Below are 18,294 nucleotides of genomic sequence, written 5' to 3'. Positions count from 1 at the left end.
TATGCTGAACTCTACCCCCCAGTGAGATGGTATTAGGAGGTGGGGGCTTTGGGAGATGAGTAGGTAAAGATGAAGTCATGAGGGTGGAGCCCCCATGATGGGATTAGTGTCCTTTTGAGAAGGGGAAGAAACCAGAGTATTCACTCGGCCGCATGAGGACACAGTGAGAAGGTGGCCATCTACAAGCCAGGAAGTCAGCTCTCACCAGCCTGGATCTGCCCATGCCTTGACCTTGGACTTTCCAGTCTCCAGAATTGAGAGAAATGAATGTTTGTCATTTAAGCCACTTGGTCTATGATATTTTTGTGAATAGCAGCCTGAACCGAGAAACATCTAACATATTATCTTCTGGAATTTTCACTAAAGCCTATATAATGGCTATTATCATCATAACCATCTTACTGGTAAGAAATTCTCAAGCCAGTAAGAGTTGGGATTTCAGGGAGTCAATAACTAACACTTCTTTCCCCCACTCATTTCCTGAGTTCTTAACTCCGTCTGACTCCGGAGTCAGGCATACAAGGATGAAAATGTCAACTTTATTACTGATAAAAGCTGGTTTGGAAGGCTTGGCTGAGAGGGCTGCCAAATGGGTCTGCTAATAGGCTCTCCTGAACTGGAATGAACTCTGTAATTGCAAGCTTCTCCTGAGGCCCCACTAAACTTAGCATAGAGTAGGGGTTGCAGGCTTCCTGAGGACAAGCCACTCTGGGCATATGCCCAGTTGCTTTTTCCAAACTCAGACCAGGGAGTTGCTACTGCCATTAGTAGGACTGAGTAAAGTTAGGGAGCAAGTTGGGGACACAAAAGATAACTTTAGGGCAGTCCCTTCGCATGAAAACATAAGGAGTCAGAAAAAAGTATACCCCCAACAGTCAAGTGGGATTCAGACATAAGTCTACACACCGAACCATTTACCATGTCAATATAAATGGTTGTGTGCAAAAATAATTTCTGTGCACTAGGTCCTAAATTAAATGGACTAATTTCTGTGTGTCTATTCTGCACAGGCCTTGAGCCTGTGATGAGGCAGGCTAGGATAAATGTCATGGCCCCTGTCCTCAGGGAGTTCAAGAACGGACCAACCATTCCGAAATTACAGCCTTGGCCTCAACTTGTTTTTCAATATGTCTTCCACTGATCTATTTTGTGCCTCGTATTACCACACACAGGACTGCTACGTGTGGCCCCATATACGTAGCCCAAACCCTTGCCTTTATTATGCTATTCCTTTTGCTTGGAATCCAATTCAACTAAGTAGGTAGTTTCTGAGGATCTGCTGTGTTACGATTCCAGGAGATGGAGCTACAGAGAGGAATCCTCTCTGTCTACTGGATATTGCAAAGCTTGGTCTTTATTTATTTATTTATTTATTTATTTTACACATTCGATTTCCATTTATTGAGCACCTAGTATGTTTCAGATATTATTTAATTCTTACTGTTAATCCTAACCAATGGAACAGAGATATCATAATTATGATACATAATTTAACAAAAAAGAAATATAGGGTTCAGAACTCTAATTTGCCTATGTAAATCTTTTTTTTTTTAATTTTATTTTTTTTAATTTACATCAAAACTAATAGTGCAACAATCATTTCAGGAGTAGATTCCTTAATGCCTCTTACCTATTTAGCCCATCCCCCCCCTCCCACAACCCCTCCAGTAACCCTCTGTTTGTTCTCCATATTTATGAGTCTCTTGTGCTTTGTCCCCCTCCCTGTTTTTATATTGTTTCCCTTCCCTTATGTTCATCTGTTTTGTCTCTTGAAGTCCTCATATGAGTGAAGTCACATGATATTTGTCTTGCTCTGACTGACTAATTTCACTTAGCATAACACCCTCCAGTTCCATCCACATAGTTGCAAATGGCAAGATTTCATTCTTTTTGATTGCCGAGTAATACTCCATTGTATGTATATACCACATCTTCTTTATCCATTCATCCATCGATGGACATTTGGGCTCTTTCCATACTTTGGCTATTGTTGATAGTGTTGCTATAAACATTGGGGTGCATGTGCCCCTTTGAAACAGCATACCTGGATCCCTTGGATATATACCTAGTGGTGTAATTGCTGGGTCCTAGGGTAGTTCTGTTTTTAGCTTTTGAGGAACCTCCATACTGTTTTCCAGAGTGGCTGCACCAGCTTGCATTCCCAAAGCTTGGTCTTTAAACGTCTAAATTCTATCCATCTTTCCAGGTCTACTTCCTCTAGGAAGCCTTACCAGGTTTCCCAACCTCTGATCTTTGGCTCTTTGGAGTATTTGAATTGTAGCTTTGAGTGGTGCTTCTAACTGCTGATCAGCGATTCCTTAGCCATGCCCACCAAGAGGAACACAATGGAAACACCCCATAATTCTGTGACTCATCTCCATAGCAGAGCCTCAAAAAGCTGGCCTTTCATTCCTTTGACCCCAAGTTTTGCTGCCTAGCATACAATGGACAGAGGAGGGCAGAGTTAATAGGTGGAAGGGTTACCACTCGTTGGCCTGCACCGGAGTCTTGCTTTGTCACCCCCTCCTCTAGTTCACCTTTGCCTCTAGTAGCTACTGACACTCCTTTTCGCCTTCCTGTTGCCATGCTTATTGGTCCTTCCCTGTGAGTCCTCCCACCTCAGCCTCTGTAGTTCAAGCTTGAATGAGCCTCAGCCAGATAGCCTCGACTTCTCCCACAGCCCAGAGTTTCTGTCCACTCTTTCAGCCTGTTCCACAGTCCAAGTCCCTCCCAGGAAGCAGAGCTGCTCTGGTCTGGGCCCAGAGCCAGACTGCATCTCAATGCAACCCCAGGGACTCCTTTGGGTTTTTCCAGGTTTACACTTACCAAAAGTCTCACTAGATCAGGGAATATGGTCAAATCTTTTTTTTCTGCTGCCTGTACAGGAGCAAGGAGTGGAGGGACCTCCTCTTTTACTAAAGAAATTTTGGTTTGCCACATAAATTCAACTCTAAGCAACATTAATAAAATGGGGGGGGGGGGTGGCCAGAGTACTTGGGGTCTCCATGGAACCTACACAGGGATATAGCCTGTTTGGCATCAGAAACAGTGAGCAGAGCCTGAGGAACCCAGAAGCCCTGTTTCTCTTCCTGCCTTGGTGTCCATCTGTGCGTCGGCTGCACCCTTTTCTCTGCTTGCAGACTGTTTTTCTGTTTCCTAGTTCCCAGTTCCCATGGCAAAAAAATGACCAATAGCTTTCATGTTGACATATGACTCCTAACACGAAGAAATCAAGAGGGAAAAAAATTCTGTCTCAGTTTTGTGTCCAAAATTTTCAGGTAAGAGGCTAACTTGATTTGGATGTGTTTCCTTGGGCCAAGGAGGCAAAGAGGCAGTAGCAGCTTCTGCTTCTACTGCATGGAGGTGGGAGGGGAAGGAGAAATTCCTAGAGAAAGGAGACTGATGCTACCATCCAGAGAGTGTCTCCTAGACCCTCCCATGGAGCACGTATTGACAGTCACTGTCTCTAGGAAACTAGCCCTGCTCCCCGCCCCCCCCCCCCTTTCTGCATCCAGCTACTGGTCACTAGTACTGGTAAAATGCCTACTTACAGGTGTTTCTTTTTCCCCAATCCCTACCCTCTCCTTAAGCTCCTAGAGGGCAGGGACAGGCTTAGAGCTCTTTGTAATCCACACCCCCTCCCCAACACACACACACACACACACACACACACACACACACACACACACACTGTTTATCCAGTGTCTGCACTCAGCAGATTCACCTGGTGGCTGTTGAGAGAATACTGAAATATACCAATAATTGTTCTGAGCCCTTTACATAATAACTCACTGAACCCTTGAAATAATCCCCTGAGGTAGAAACATTTGAGGAGACTGAGGAAGGTAAGTAACTTGTCCAAAACGACCCAACTAGTAAGTGGTAAAGCCAGGATTCAAACGCAGGCAGTGTGATGCTCATGTTTGGCGTCCTAACCTACAGACCCTGTCACCTTTCCAGGAGTGTTTGGTGAGTTTCTACCTTGCTTCTCAGGTTTTTACAAGTGAGCCACATCTGTATATGCACACAGGCAGCAATGTCCCTGGATAAGATGAAAGAGTAGAAGTCAGGAATTTCTTGGTCATCTCCCCTCTCTTTGGTGTCCACACCTTACCTGAGTATAGGTAGAACCTGTAGTTCTTTTCTCTACTGATCTGTTTATGTGTCAGACCTGTTTATCTGTTTCACATACATGACCGGGGTTCAGTTTTAATATTTACTTAATATACTTTTATTTTAAATAAAACTACTCCTGGATACTTAGTTTTAAGTTATATTTGTAGAAAAACACATAATAAAGATTAGCTATTCTTATTTGTCTCCTTTCTGCCCCACCTCCTTTTCCAAAGAAAACCACTTTCAACTCTAAGTTATTCATCTGGTATTTCCCCTAGATTTCCAATTCACAGAATGTGCTGCTTACCTATCAATTTTAGATGTTAGTTATAGACTTCCTATTATGGTAATGAGGATTTTAAACCCATGTACATTCCCTCCTTCTCTTCTTCTAGCCTGCCCCTGTTTCTGGTTAACAATGCTGTTGTTATCATAAATGTATAAATATTGTTTACTATTAAACCAATTAATGTATTTTAATTACATATCAATTCTTGCACATTTTTAAAACATTTTTCCTGGGGTTAATAATTGCCTTTAATTTTCATTCATTTAGTTTTATATCAACAGTTGACTAAGTTCTTCCACATGCGCCCATAGCTCTGTGAAACATTGCTCAATAACATTTTCATGTTGTCGAGCCTGACAGATACCCCCTCAACCCCTCCCAGATGGCTCTCTTGGAGTCTGCTGACCTTGTATGGAGATTGGTTGCTCTCTCTGTTGTCTAGCTGTTATGACCCTTTCCTCTGCTGACTTCCTGAAAATTTCTTTCACCTTTCTCTTGTCTCCTAATTCTTGTCTCCTACCCCATCCTCTCTTTTTATTTTCTTGTTTTCACTTTAACAGAGCATATTTTCCAGACACTAGTAGCTTTCTAAGAAAGAGTACATGGGAGATAAAATTTTTTTGAGACTTTTCTGACTGAAAATCTCATTCTCTATGTACTCCTGATTTGGTGGGGGTGGGAGGGATAACATTCCAGGCTTAAACTTATTTTCACTTAGAATTTTGGAGTCATTACCATTGTCTTCCATTTTCAATGTTGTTGTTGAGAAGACTGATGTCATTCTAATTCCTGCTCATCATTTTTGGTCTGTTCCCTGGTCCCCCTCACTCTGTTGTCTCAACTTTTAGGATCTCCTTTATGTGCCAGGGTTCTGAATTTACAATGATGTGGGGCTTGATGTGGGACTTTTTACATTCAGTATGAGCACTTGGTAGGTCTTGTCAATTTGGAGATTTATGCTTCACTTTGGGGAAAATTTGCTTATATTATTTCTTTGGTAATTTCTTTCCCACTGTTTTCTCTGTTTGCTTTTTCCCCCTGGTATTCCTACTAGTTAGAAATAAGACTACTGGGCTTTATCCTCTAAATTTTTTTTTTTTTTTTGCTATCATATTTCTAATTTCCAAGAGCTTGTGCTTTTTCTCTGATTATTTCTTACAAAACAAAACTCTGATCTTATTTCATAAATGCAATATTTTCTCCTACTTCTCTAAGGATATTAATGATGGGTTTGTTTTGTTTTAGTTTGTTTACTTTTTATTCTGTTCCCTCAATCCTTTCTGTTTCTTCCAGGTTCCTTTATACCATTTATTTTAGTCTCTTTTGTGTTCAAGATTTTGTTCTAAGGTCTGGCGATCCTCAGTTGTTCACTTGTGTTTAAGAGCAAAACACTAAGAACATCATTGGAAGCTCTGTGTGCATGAGTGGGGCTTTTAGGAAACCTGTCTGTTTGTTTGTTTTCCCATGGGCAGCCCCAAATGTCAGCATCTGTAAGTATCTGTAAGTCTCCTTTCTGAGGCAGTTTGGTCTTACCACTCAAAAGAGGTTCCCCTGGGGCTGGGGCAGGAAGGAGTAAATAGCTTTGGTTATCAAAGCAGAGGGGGCCTGTGATCTGTTTGCTAGGGTTGTCTCCAGAGAGCAGCAAGATGCTAGAAAGGAAGGCCTGGGAGAGCAAGGGGTCCACAAGACAATACTTGTGTAAAAGATTCCTGTTCCACAAGAGAAGTAGCACAGCAGCAGGGAGCTTCTGGACCTGATCACAGATAGGGATTGTAGCTGTCTGAGCAGAAACCTGAATGGACAGAGGATCAAAGATCAGAGGGCCGCTCATTCCCACTACTTGATGCCTGGTGCTATAGAAAGCCTCGTAGCCCTGGTACCATTTTCAGAGAGTACCTTTGGTAGATCTGATCTTTGTTTTTTGCTTTTCTAGCAGTTTGTGGAATGGGTGCTTAAATTGAAAAAATCAGGTTAGGCTACAGGAAATAAAGAAAACAGTTTATGGGCTGGGATTCCTAGCTGATATGTGTGCATTGACATATAAACTAATGCCAAGTGTACCAAATAATAATGACATAAAATAAATCCCCTGGGCCCCAAGTGCGAGAGTTCAGGATAGGCTTCTATTGGTTGCCTGGCTGCCCCCAGCTTCTACATTGTTAAGCCTGCCTACATCCATCATTGGAGGAGGATGCAGAATGTCTCTTCCTGCTCACACATCATCAGGGGATCATCAACCCTCCAACAGGAAAGACAAAGGAATGCAGCTGTAACTACTGGCATTTCTGGAGAGAATTTTTGTCCTTTAGCTCAGGGATCACACATGTGTGTGCACGCAGGTCCACATGTATGTACACATGGATTAGGTTCCTAGCCAAAGTAATCAGGGGACAGATGGAGGAATCAAGCTCATTTCTAGCCTGATTCCTGCCCAGGGTCTCCAGGCAGAGTCCTGGCACCTCTAGGGATGTAATCACCGTCCAAGGTGTCTGGGGCAGCTAGGGGCCTGCTCTGCTTTTATAGTCTGATAGTTCCAGAAACTCAGAGTGGAGAAGAGAGATGATGTCAAGGCACAGAGGCCCAGGGGAGGATGGGGATAGGGACTGGAGTCCCTCCTGAGCACTAGTGAAGAGTAATCCTCACTCCTCTCTTCCGTCTCCCTGACAGCCCTGTGCGAAGGCAATGTGTCACCATATTTTCAGCAATTCTGCTAAGTTGTGTCTCGGAGAAGTGAAAGACAAATCTCCAGAGGTTTACATGTTTGATTCACACCTAACACAGCAGCTGTCTGTTGCCAGGGGAAATACTGCTGCACACAATTCCAGCAGCAGCCAGAGACCAAGTCTTCAACCTTACAGCCATTTTGTTTGTCTTGTTGTTCAGGCCTTGGGGAAAAGTGTGAATGATGCAATGCCAAACCTCCTTTTTAGGAATGATGCAGGCACTGGCACTTTGGGAAAATAGAAACCTGGCCAGGGGTGCGGGGCACTTAGCAAGCAGTGGTAGGTGAGACGCTGCTCTCTTAATAGATGCATATGGATTGCATTCTAATAATACTTTGTGCTTATCTCAAAGGACCTTAACCAGAGAGCCTCATTAAGATCTCATGACAGCCTCATCAAATATACAGAAGATCTATGCTCTGTGTGTCAAAGAGAGAAACTGAGTCCTGAATGACTGGCTGGGTGACCTGTGATTAACCCATAACAAAAAGGCCCAGAAATCTATATTCATTCTCATTACCTCTCTTTCTTTCTTCATTCTCTTTGAGCAAATTACCCATTTTACAGTACTAGTTTATGACTAGACCCCTAGGTATATACATGGAATATGATGCATTAAAACCAAGAAAAAAAACCATCCAATTCATAATATGAATGTCTTAGGGGATGATTTTCCTTTTCAAGGAGCAATTTTTTCACTTTAAGATGATTCCCCTTGGAAATGCATTAATGGTAAGCTTCCCTGGTACATTTAAATGTTAGCTTATGGATCTTTTCAGAGAAAAGTAGGGAAGGCAGAGGGGGATGATTTTTTTTTTTAAGTAGCCTCCACTGAATGCAGGGCTCAAACTCATGACACTGAGATCAAGACCTGAGCTGGGGCTCAAACTCATGACCCTGAGATCAAGACCTGAGATTGAGAGTCGGATGGTTTACCAACTGAGCCACTGGAGTGCCCTGAGGGGGCAGGGGAATGATAATTTAAGCTGAAGTATCTGGTGGTCAATTCGCAGTGAAGAGAGTTTGGAGATAACAATGATATCTGAAGTGATGGTGTAAGCCAATGAGTATATAGAATTGATTCACAAAAATGCAACTCAGGTGTAGTTTTAGGGGCCATATGTATCTTATGAAAGTGAGCCTTGCTTATAGCAGTATAAGTCCAGAAGTGTAGAACCCCAGAGGGGCTTTATGGAGGCTTGGTGGGGCAAGGCTCAGTGGGGCGTGGGTCCTCCTTGACAAAGAAGGCACCAGAGACTCCTGCCAAATGGTCTTACATAGCTTGGCCACCTGAAAGGCTGGGACAGCTGCAATCTTGGGGTATCAGGAAGACCATAGGTGATTGGCAGGTAAAGGGCTGTAGGACCTTTGGTCCTAAATCCAGATGGAGTTTACTGTTCCCTCCCCCCATGTATGATGTCCTGGATTTGGAAGGAGGGGGTCACATCGGTGCTGAAAATTTGCCTGAATTTTAATCCCCTTGGGAGGTAGCCTGTGCTCCTGAGAGCATAACAGACCTGTATTCACATATGGGCTCAGCAACTTCCTGGATGAGATTTCTAACCTCTCCAAGTCTTAGATTCTGCATCTGAAAATGGAGAGGGTAATTAACTACCTTGCAAAGAGGTAGTAAGCCTTAGAGATGATGTTTGTGAAGGATTTGCATTTAATAGGCACTCAAAATTAGTAGCTATTATTTTTATTGGAAGGGAGGCTGAAATCCCATTGCCAGTGGGGGGGGGGGGTGGTTGGTGGGAAGAGAAAGGCTGCATCAGCCAAACTGGGTTGGGAGTGGACTTCAATAAAGAGTGGATGGATAGGGGCATCTGGGTGGCTCAGCAGCCGACTTCCACTTGGGTCATGATCTCGGGGTTGGTGAGTTCAAGCCTCACATGGGCTTGCTGTTGTCAGTAGGGGAGCCTGCTTCAGATTGTCTGTCCCTGCCCCCTCTCCCCCTCCCCTGCTCACGCTCTCTCGCTCTCTCTCTCTCTCTCTCAAAAATAAATAAAATATTAAAAACAAAAAAGAGTGGATGGATAGTCAGCATCCCCTCTTGCCCTCCCCCCAACAGTGCCTTAAGCACAGGCCTGCATATCCAGCAGCACAGGGTGGGACCAGTGCCAAGAGCTGCCAATGCCTTCCCAGCACAGCCTGGGACTTTTGTGTCAGAAGCAGCAGGGCACCAATTAGGTGCACCCATCTGGGACTTTGAGTCAGGAGCTGGTGGTGCAAAGAAATGGGGTGGTGGAGAATCCACTTCGGGGTTAGTGGTGGCGGCGGTATCCGGTTTCCAGGGCAGCAGAACCAGCAGCAGTATCTGGGGAGTTCCAGCCGTGGTTGTGGAGAGGGCTGAGACGTCTAGCCTTCAGCCCTGGTACCTGTTGGGTCTTCATCAGGGCGGTTTTGTGTAGGGAGTTTTGGCTGCTGAGCCTCCCTTTGTTCTTATCTTTGTTCTGAGACTGCCTGAAAATTCTGTGGGTTGCCCCGAACTCCCTTCAAAAAATTATTCTCTCTTTAAGTCAGAGAAAGTTCATTTCTGTCCTTAGCAACAGAAACTTGACTAGTACACCTTCCCAAACCACCTTACTTAAACTAGTCCCCTCACCCCCCCACCCGACTTTCTATTTTCTTTACTGTGTTAATCACTGTTGGCAATTATTTTAACCAATTTGATAGTCGTTCATTATCTGTTTTCCTTCCTTGAAAATACGCTACCTGCCAGACCTCCTCCCCATCCTCACCAGGGCCCCTCCATTGCCAGGTTCCCAGCAGCTGCTGGCTGTAGTGTAGTGGTTACACCCACAGACACTGGAGCCGGCCTGTGTGTCTCAGCTTCCCCATTATTAAAGCAGGGAGGGTGATGGTTCCTGTAGACAGTGACAATTAAATGAGTGCATATATGGGATGTGCTGCCTGGCACCGACTGTTTATGAATGAATGAACTTAGGAGAATTTCAAATGAGCATAACAGTTGCTTTTCAGGATTATGATCTTTGTCTCATCACCTCAACCTTCACACTCTGAAAGGACCCCTTCTCTAGGATCAGGCTTAGAGTTTACCAGATTAGTATTTTGGGTCTGAGCGGTCACACAATGAAGGGTCCGGTCTTCGAGGTGACTCTCCACTTCAGAGTACTTTAGGCTGCCCGTGTTTTGTTGCATAAGCATCCCCAACTGAAGCGCTCACAGTCTGGGAAGTCGAACTTTTCTGAAACCAGTGAGTCATAGAACCTCCCCTAGAGGCCTCTCATTGTCTTTCCGCAGCTTACTGGGGCCAGTGCGACTGCCATTGTTTCCAGGAAGAGCTGGTCCTTGGGGGAGCCCCAGGCCTCAGAGGATACAGGAGCATCAGGGAAGGCATCTCCTCCCGACGGAGCTGGGCCTGGGCAGCCAACCACAACACTGCATTCCTGGATGACTGCTCTTCTCTGGAATCAATGTGTTACTTTTTCCACTGCCTTGGTCTTCCGGGAGGGGTGGATGCCCCTGTGAGCCAGTCGTTTGTGTATGTGTGTATGCAGTGTGAGTTGACTGATGGTGCAACCAAGCCTGGGGCAGAGAGTCCAGACATTTGCTGCTCTATTTTAAGATCCCTGGTTCTGTTTCCCAGCAATTGTCAGAGGAAAGGGAAAGCGGGGTGGGGAAAATGAGGCCCAAGCCACAGCCTCTCATTACTTCCAGCTGGGTGGAAATTCCCATTCTTCACGGAAGCGAAGCACTTCCCCTGCCCCAAAACCCAGTGACTCAGAATTCTTCACCGGTCATGGTCAGGACAAGGTCTTGCTCATTTTAATCACAAAAATCAGTATAGCACCGCATTCTTTGTACATCTCTTAGACTTCTCAGAGCTCATTCATACACTTTCCTCCCATTTGATGGGTAAGACAGATATTATTACTCCCTGTTTACAAGTGAGAAAACTGAGACACAGAGAGGTTGGTGGTTGCCCGTGATCACACAGCTAGTCATAGAACAGTCACAGAGGCTAGATCTCCTGAGTTTTAAATTATGTTCTGTTATCCAGTAAATAGCCATCTATTATCTTCCCCCAAGGTGTCTGTCCTATGCTCACAGGCATCCATCCATGTATTGGAGAATGAAGCATCAGGGGCTGGGCTGCCTGTTCTGTGGCTTATTTAAAAAAAAATTTTTTTTAATGTTTATTTATTTTTGAAATAGAGACAGAGCTTGAGCAGAGGAGGGGCAGAGAGCGAGGGAGACACAGAATCCAAAGCAGGCTCCAGGCTCCGAGCTGTCAGCACAGAGCCAGACGCGGGGCTTGAACCCACAGACGGTGAGATCATGACCTGAGCCGAAGTCGGACACCCATCCAGGTGCCCCATGTGGCTTATTGCTCCTTCAGTTCAGCTTTACAGGAGGGGACGTAAATAGGAAATAAACAGTTATTGAGTGCCTACTATGTGCAGCTAGTATGGTTTTGTAGGTTCACAGTCTATGGAAGAGAAAGTTGTCAAACACAAAATTAAAGTAAAATGTAGTGAAGTGCTATATTGCTGCAAATGCAGAGTGTTACGGGAACTCAGAGAAAGGGGTCATTCATTTTGTCAGAGGCAATGAGGAAACTATCAGAGATGAGGTAATTTTAACTGTGAAAATTTTCAAGCATATGGAAGAATTGAAAGATGATTACAACCACCACCTAGGTTCAACCATAGTTTGCCATATTATCTTTCCCTCTCAAGGTACAGCTATGGCTGAATCATTTGACAGTAAGTGAGAGGAATCATGACATCCCTTCTGAAACATTTCAGCATGCATCTTCTAAGAACAAGGACGTTCAAAGAGTGGATTTTGAGTTGGGTCTTTTCAGATAAGTAGGAGTTTATCAGACAAAAGAGGAATGTCATTCCAGGCTGCAATGACAATACAAGGAAAAGCAAATGGGTGGGCAACATGGAGTATTTGGCGGAAAGGTTGTGGAGGGTGACCAGAGCTGAAGCGGTAGGGGAGCAGGAAGAAGAGGACATTGGAGCAACTGATTGGAACCAGACTGTGGAGGAACTGGAATGTCCTGATATGGAGTTTCTGCGTGACCCTGGGGAAAGTGGGAGAATCTGAAGGCTCTGGAAGAGAGAGATGCCATGCTCTGATTTATCTTTATCCAGCACCAGAGTGGGTGGAAGAAGACTGGTTAGCATGAGAGAGTGTGGGGACAAAGGTTGTGGAGATGGAAGGAGAAGATTCCGGACATCAGATCAGAGTAGATAGGATTTGGAGGCTGACTGGAGTTAGGAAGGATGGAAGAAAGGGATCAATGGTGGTGAGTGAGATTTCTTTTAGAGCCAAGTGAATAGATGCCTTACTACTGTTAAATAATGTCACTAATCTAGTCAAATGTGGCGGTGTGTATATAATACTGAATTCATATTGGACAAGTTAAGTATGAAGGCACCCAACTTGCGGGTGGATATAGGCTCTTGAATTCTAGCAGGAGTCAGGGAGATAGGTTTGGGGGTCATCAGCATACAGATGTGGCAGAAGCAATCACAGCTTATTCTGAAAGAGGCTATCATACTGGAAGAGAGGTGGGTCAAGGCCACAGCCCTGGGCAGCATCCGTATTGGATGAACGGGCAAAAGACAAGAGGAGCAGCCACAGACATGGGAGGCAAGCCAGAGGGTGGGCAACCCACCTGGCAGGTTCACAGTGAGCATTAAATGAGCTCATATGCATGAAATTCCAAATTCCAAGCTCCAGGTGAAGACTTTGTAGTTGCTGGATAGGTGAAATACCATTTCTAGAGGGGAGGGATGTTCTAGATGAATGGCACAGCCCCGGGGTCAAATCTGCTGGGGGTCCCAGGACTGGCCCTCTCTAAACTGTCTTGGAAGCAGAAAGTTCTTTTCTTGTGCTCCCTCTGCCCCTTCCCAAGAAGTGAAGACCAGATTGAACTATAAGGGAAGATAAAAACCCTCATCTCCTGAATCCTCTTGGAGCTTGAGAAATGAGCATTTTGAAATCCAGGCCAGGAGGGGCGCCTGGGTGGCGCAGTCGGTTGGGCGTCTGACTTCAGCCAGGTCACGATCTCACGATCCGTGAGTTCGAGCCCCGCGTCAGGCTCTGGGCTGACGGCTCGGAGCCTGGAGCCTGTTTCCGATTCTGTGTCTCCCTCTCTCTCTGCCCCTCCCCCGTTCATGCTCTGTCTCTCTCTGTCCCAAAAATAAATAAACGTTGAAAAAAAAAATTTTTTTTTAAAAATAAAAAAAAAGAAATCCAGGCCAGGAAAGGGCTTTCTGCAGCTCCGGAGGAGGTGGGGGCAGTGTGTGGAGTGAGTGGCTAACCGCGCGGGCTCAAGAGTCAGATGACCAGGTACCAGGCTCTGCCTTCTGTCCCTCCCTCCATTAACCTCTCCCTGCCTCAGTTTCCCCATCTATAGAACAACAACAGTAAGAGTACCTCCTCCAGAGGTTAGTGCAAGACTTAAATGAGATGAGGACGAGAGAAGCACCATAAATATAGAGCCAGAAAGCACTCACTAAATGTTAGTGATTATCATGGTTATTACTGCAGCCCTGGTGGGGGGGTGGGGGTTGAGGAAGCCTGGGGATTTGGATCCAGCAGGTTTCCCTGGGGCCATACTTGGAGCAGCACAGCCAGCGGGCTGGTGGAAAGGGAGGGGCTCAGCCCGGCTCAGTCACACAGCTCGCCGCGTGTCTCCCCGTGCTCAGATGCGTGGGGCCCATCAGGGAGGGCTCATTTCTTTCTCTGCAGAACATCACGCACCCCCCCGCTGTGCTCTTCCCTCCGTCCACCTGGGCCTGTTTCTAGGACAGCTGCTATGTCAGGGGCTGATGGCCTGGGAGCTTGTGAAAGGACCACCTGTTCCTCTCGCTCTGCCTGCCCCTTCCCTCCCACCCCAAGGCCGCCAGCCCCAGCCTCCAACTGCTCACATATCAAACCACGTTCCTCCCTCTGCTCAGGTGTCTCAGGCACATTGTGAGAGGCACGTTTCCTTACAACTTGTCCAGCACTCACAGCTAGTGTCGCCCTCCCGTTTCTCATAAAACTGCTTTCCCTCTGTGTCCCTGCATCGGCCCTCCCCACCCTCACCCTCTCTCTGTTGACATGGGGGTTCATGGAAGGTGACTCAAAGGAGGGGAAGAGGGCTGCGTGGAGGGCAGGTCTCTAATTCCCACAAGATGGCAAAGGCCCTCCTGCAGCTCTGACCTAACATCTCCGCATGTGCTTGTGATGTTCACATGCTGGGTTTGCTGTTCCCGCAGTCCTTAAGTCTCTTCAGTGGCCTACGTAAGCAGCTAGAAATCCTTAACGAGGGCAGTGTGGAGACATGGCCTGAAGCAGTGGCCAGGGGCCTGTGAAAGAGCTGCTCAGAAACCAGAGAACAGGCATTGAGTAGCCCTGGGTTGGGACCTGCCACACAGAACTGGGTTCCAGTCCTGGCACCTGCATTTACTGGGTATGTCACTTTGGTTAGACTACTTACCCATGATTGTCCAGTTCCCCATCTGTGGTGGTGTCTATAAGGCACTGAGCTCACTGCTAGACCATGGCAGGGCATACAAAGAGTAGTTTCCCTTCCTCCTAGACCGGGTTTAGAGTAGGGCCAGGTGTCCTCCAGCCGGCTGAAGTCTGTCCTTACTCCCAAACACAGAGCTGGGTCTGGCCCACAGCTTCTTCCCAGCACATGCCTGTCAAGTACTTAGAGGAGAGGGAGAGAAGGGGACAAGGTGTGTTGGGGTTTTCCTTACTCAAGACCTTCAGAGAAGTATGACGAGGAGGCACAGATTCCATGTGTGTTTGGTGCCCTGTTTCCCACTTGAGCTGTGCTCTGGAACCACTCACATCTGCCAGACCCTTCCCCGACTTAGTGCCAGTTCGCCTGCACTGGGGGACTCCACAAGCCACAGTGGGAGACGAGTTTGGGAGATGCATAGTCATGTTTCACTGTGTAATCCAGCCGGTCTGTGACCCATTTCCAGAAAGCTGTCTGGTTGAAGTTCAGCCAAGAATGTCTGTGATCCCAAAGATCTCATCTAGAATGGGATGTGTTTCCTTCACTCTTCGTTGACGATTTAATGAGTTCCTGTGCTGTGCCAGAGACCGTGCTGGGCACCAAGGTTCAGGAGGCCAGGCCTCCCTGGAGCCATTTTGGATCTGCTCAAGTGAACACCTGCTTCTCAATGGTTAACTTCCCAACACTGCGTGTCTCTGGGATCAGGGATAGTCTGATGTGCTGAGGCTCCCTGAGAAATGAGGGTGGTAGGCTTGGGGCTTCATCGACTACAGTAGAGGTTTCCCTGCCTTACACACACTCACTCTCACACACAAACACACATACTCATACAAACACCCTCCCAGTTTGAGAATAAGACAATGCTTCCTCGTCACCTATTCTGTATCCCTGTCCTCCCTTAAAACAACAATTAGGCTGTTTTCAGAGTCTTCCCAGAGAACAGTGTGCCTTCTCCTTGCCCATCTCAAGCGCTGGTGGTTGCCCTGGTTGAGGAATGTGGCAGAGACAGTGAGTGGTCAGAATCCCCCCTCCTACTCCCCAGCTAGAGGGTGGCATGTTAGATTCCCTCCACCACCACCACCCCCCCCCCCCATCCCGGGGCTTATTTCCTGCCTGGAGAGAGGCACAACCCAGCATGTAGCACCTGTCTGACTTTGCAGTGCTAGGATCCAAAAGTGCTCATCCTCAGCCTGGGAAGAAGCAGGGAGTTGGAATTGTAAACATCATCTTTCAGTCGTATGCAAATCCCAGACCTCCCATTTCCCCCCCTCATCTTTCATCCTAAGTGGTTCCTCAGGGCCTTGGAAAATTATTAAAGGAGGAAAACCTGCATTCTGACAAACTTGTTTCTATGTCTCAGTGAGTGGAAGTGAAATGCTCTCCGAAATATGACATGTGTGACAAAAGTGAACAAAGGGATGAGGAGGGAGGGTGAGAAAGAGGAAGACATTTAGAAACCCAGGGTTCTTGAGTAGTTTCTCCTATTTTGGAATTGGCAGTCTTATGTGAGATGGGGGTCATTTACAGCCATTAATTTAGTTGGTACTTTAGAGAACGCATCAATATGACAGCAGGAGCACTTGTAGGTGAGAGTGAAGGTGACAGGGGGCGAGTTATGGGGACAGGCTGAGGACAGGCATGCTGTGGGGAGGATGCTGGGCACCAGCAGTCAGTGAGAATTCAGGAGTCTGAGGCAGGTGGATGGTTGGTTAGTGTGTTGGGTAGGGCTGACAGTCACAGTCAGGAGGGGAAGACCATGCATGTGGGTCAGACGTCATACACCGAGCGAGGAGCCTGCTGAAGGGCCATAACCAGCCTTTAGGAAAAAGCATAAACACTGGAAGCAACATCTATCAGCAGCCAGGCTCCCAGGAGGCTGAGGACAAGCAAAGGTCCCCAGGGTCCAACACATCCCAAAGACTTCTGGAGATGAAGATCTGCCTCCCTCAGAAGCTGCTCTGGGGCTCCTTCCGGATGGGAATCGCAGTCCCACAAGAGCAAAGAGGGATGGAGAAACACAGCTGGAAAGGGTGGCAGGGCAGAGCAGCTGAACTCGGAGCTTTCCTGCAAAGAAAAATCAAAGCCCAGATATTAATGGAAGGACTTCAGCAGAAAAGGGGGGTCTCTGCAACCACTCTTGGGAACTGCACACACACAAGGGACTGAGGAAGCAGAAGAGGCTAGGGCCAGTGATGACATACACTAAAGGCAAAGATAGAAAGTGGGAGATGTGCATGACGAGAGAAGGATGGAGTGAGCGAAGAAGAGATGTTTGGAGAGGAAATGAGAAGAGGAAATTACAACAGAAAGAGGGGTTGTAGCATCCTGCCATGATTTCCCAAGCTCAGCCTTTATCTTCTCATAGTGAGCAAATGCCGCTTTCTGGAGAGTGCCATACCTCCAGCAGGCATGGCATGTGCTTAGGAACACAGGTTCTGGACTTGGACTATCCGAGATCAAAACCCAGCTTGACCACTAAGTAGCTGTGTGACCCGAGGCCGATTACTTAACCAGCCTCTGCCACAGTGTCCTCAAATGTAAAATGAGGACAAGAAAATACCCATCTTGTGGGGGCACTTATGAGAACTGGAAGATAATTCAGAGGAAAACACACAGAACAGAGCCTGGCACTTAGTAAGTGTTCAATAAATGCTAGCTGTTATGATTGGTATTGAAACAGAAGCCATCCATCTACTCAACACTTACTTAGATACATACATTGGACAGGGTGTGGTGCTAGGGGCTGAAGATAAAAAGGTGGCCAAGGCAATAGTCCCTACCCTCCAGGAGCTCATGAGCAAACAGACTGGAAATCAAAATTAGGTCTCAAAATTCAGTGATAAAGTCAAGAAGAGTCAACACTGGTCCTGTGATTTTAGGACTAAGGATAATGGTTGCCTCTGATGGGGGGGCGGGTAGGTGGGGTTGGCTGGAAGGCACATGAAGGAAATTTCTTTTAAAGTGAGTATTACGGAGAGAGGAGAGACCTTTAGGCCAAGAGAATCTCATGCTCAGGGCTTTCTATGTGCAAGGCAGCACGGAGACATGAGAACCTGCCAATTGCTGAATTTGGTTGGGCTTTAGGGTGTGCGATGAAGGATGTGAGATCAGGCGGTCAGAGCCTTAGATGCCGTACAGAAGAGTGTAGACATGGTCCTATAAGCCATAGGTACCGCTGAAGAGTTTCAGCCTCCTTCCCAAGTGGCTGAGACTGCCCTGCCTTGGAAGCCAGGGGTCCATTAGCCTGGTGGGGAAGGAGGAAAGCAGGCCTCCCAAACCCCCATACCCTCAGAACCTCTCCCAGACAGGAGGGAGGGGAAAGAGGAGAAGAAGTGGGAGAAGAATAAAACAGCCATTGAAGTGAGCTGTACCCAGTGCTCTGAAGGGTAACCAGGAAAAACAGTCCTTTCCTGCATCCAGGCTGAAGTCCGTCAAGTCCCCCTGCCCGAGGGGAGGGCACCCATAGTTGTTGTCATGACCTCGCAGGGAAATGGCACCGGTGACTGTCTACTTCATGCATTCAGGAAGGGATATCTGTCTCCTCACTGAGCTGCCTCATGGTATGTGCTGCTCCTGCTGTTTTTATGCTTCTGTCAAACCGTGATATGCAGTTGTGCATCCTGAGATCCTTTGCTGTATACGAGGGATTCCTAAATCTTCCCGCACTCCCC

The sequence above is a fragment of the Puma concolor genome, chromosome E4 (genome assembly GCF_028749965.1).
Source record: "Puma concolor isolate L17-30 chromosome E4, mPumCon1.1.hap2, whole genome shotgun sequence".
NCBI classification, from domain to species: domain Eukaryota; kingdom Metazoa; phylum Chordata; class Mammalia; order Carnivora; family Felidae; genus Puma; species Puma concolor.
Note: the sequence above shows the minus strand (reverse complement) of the source record.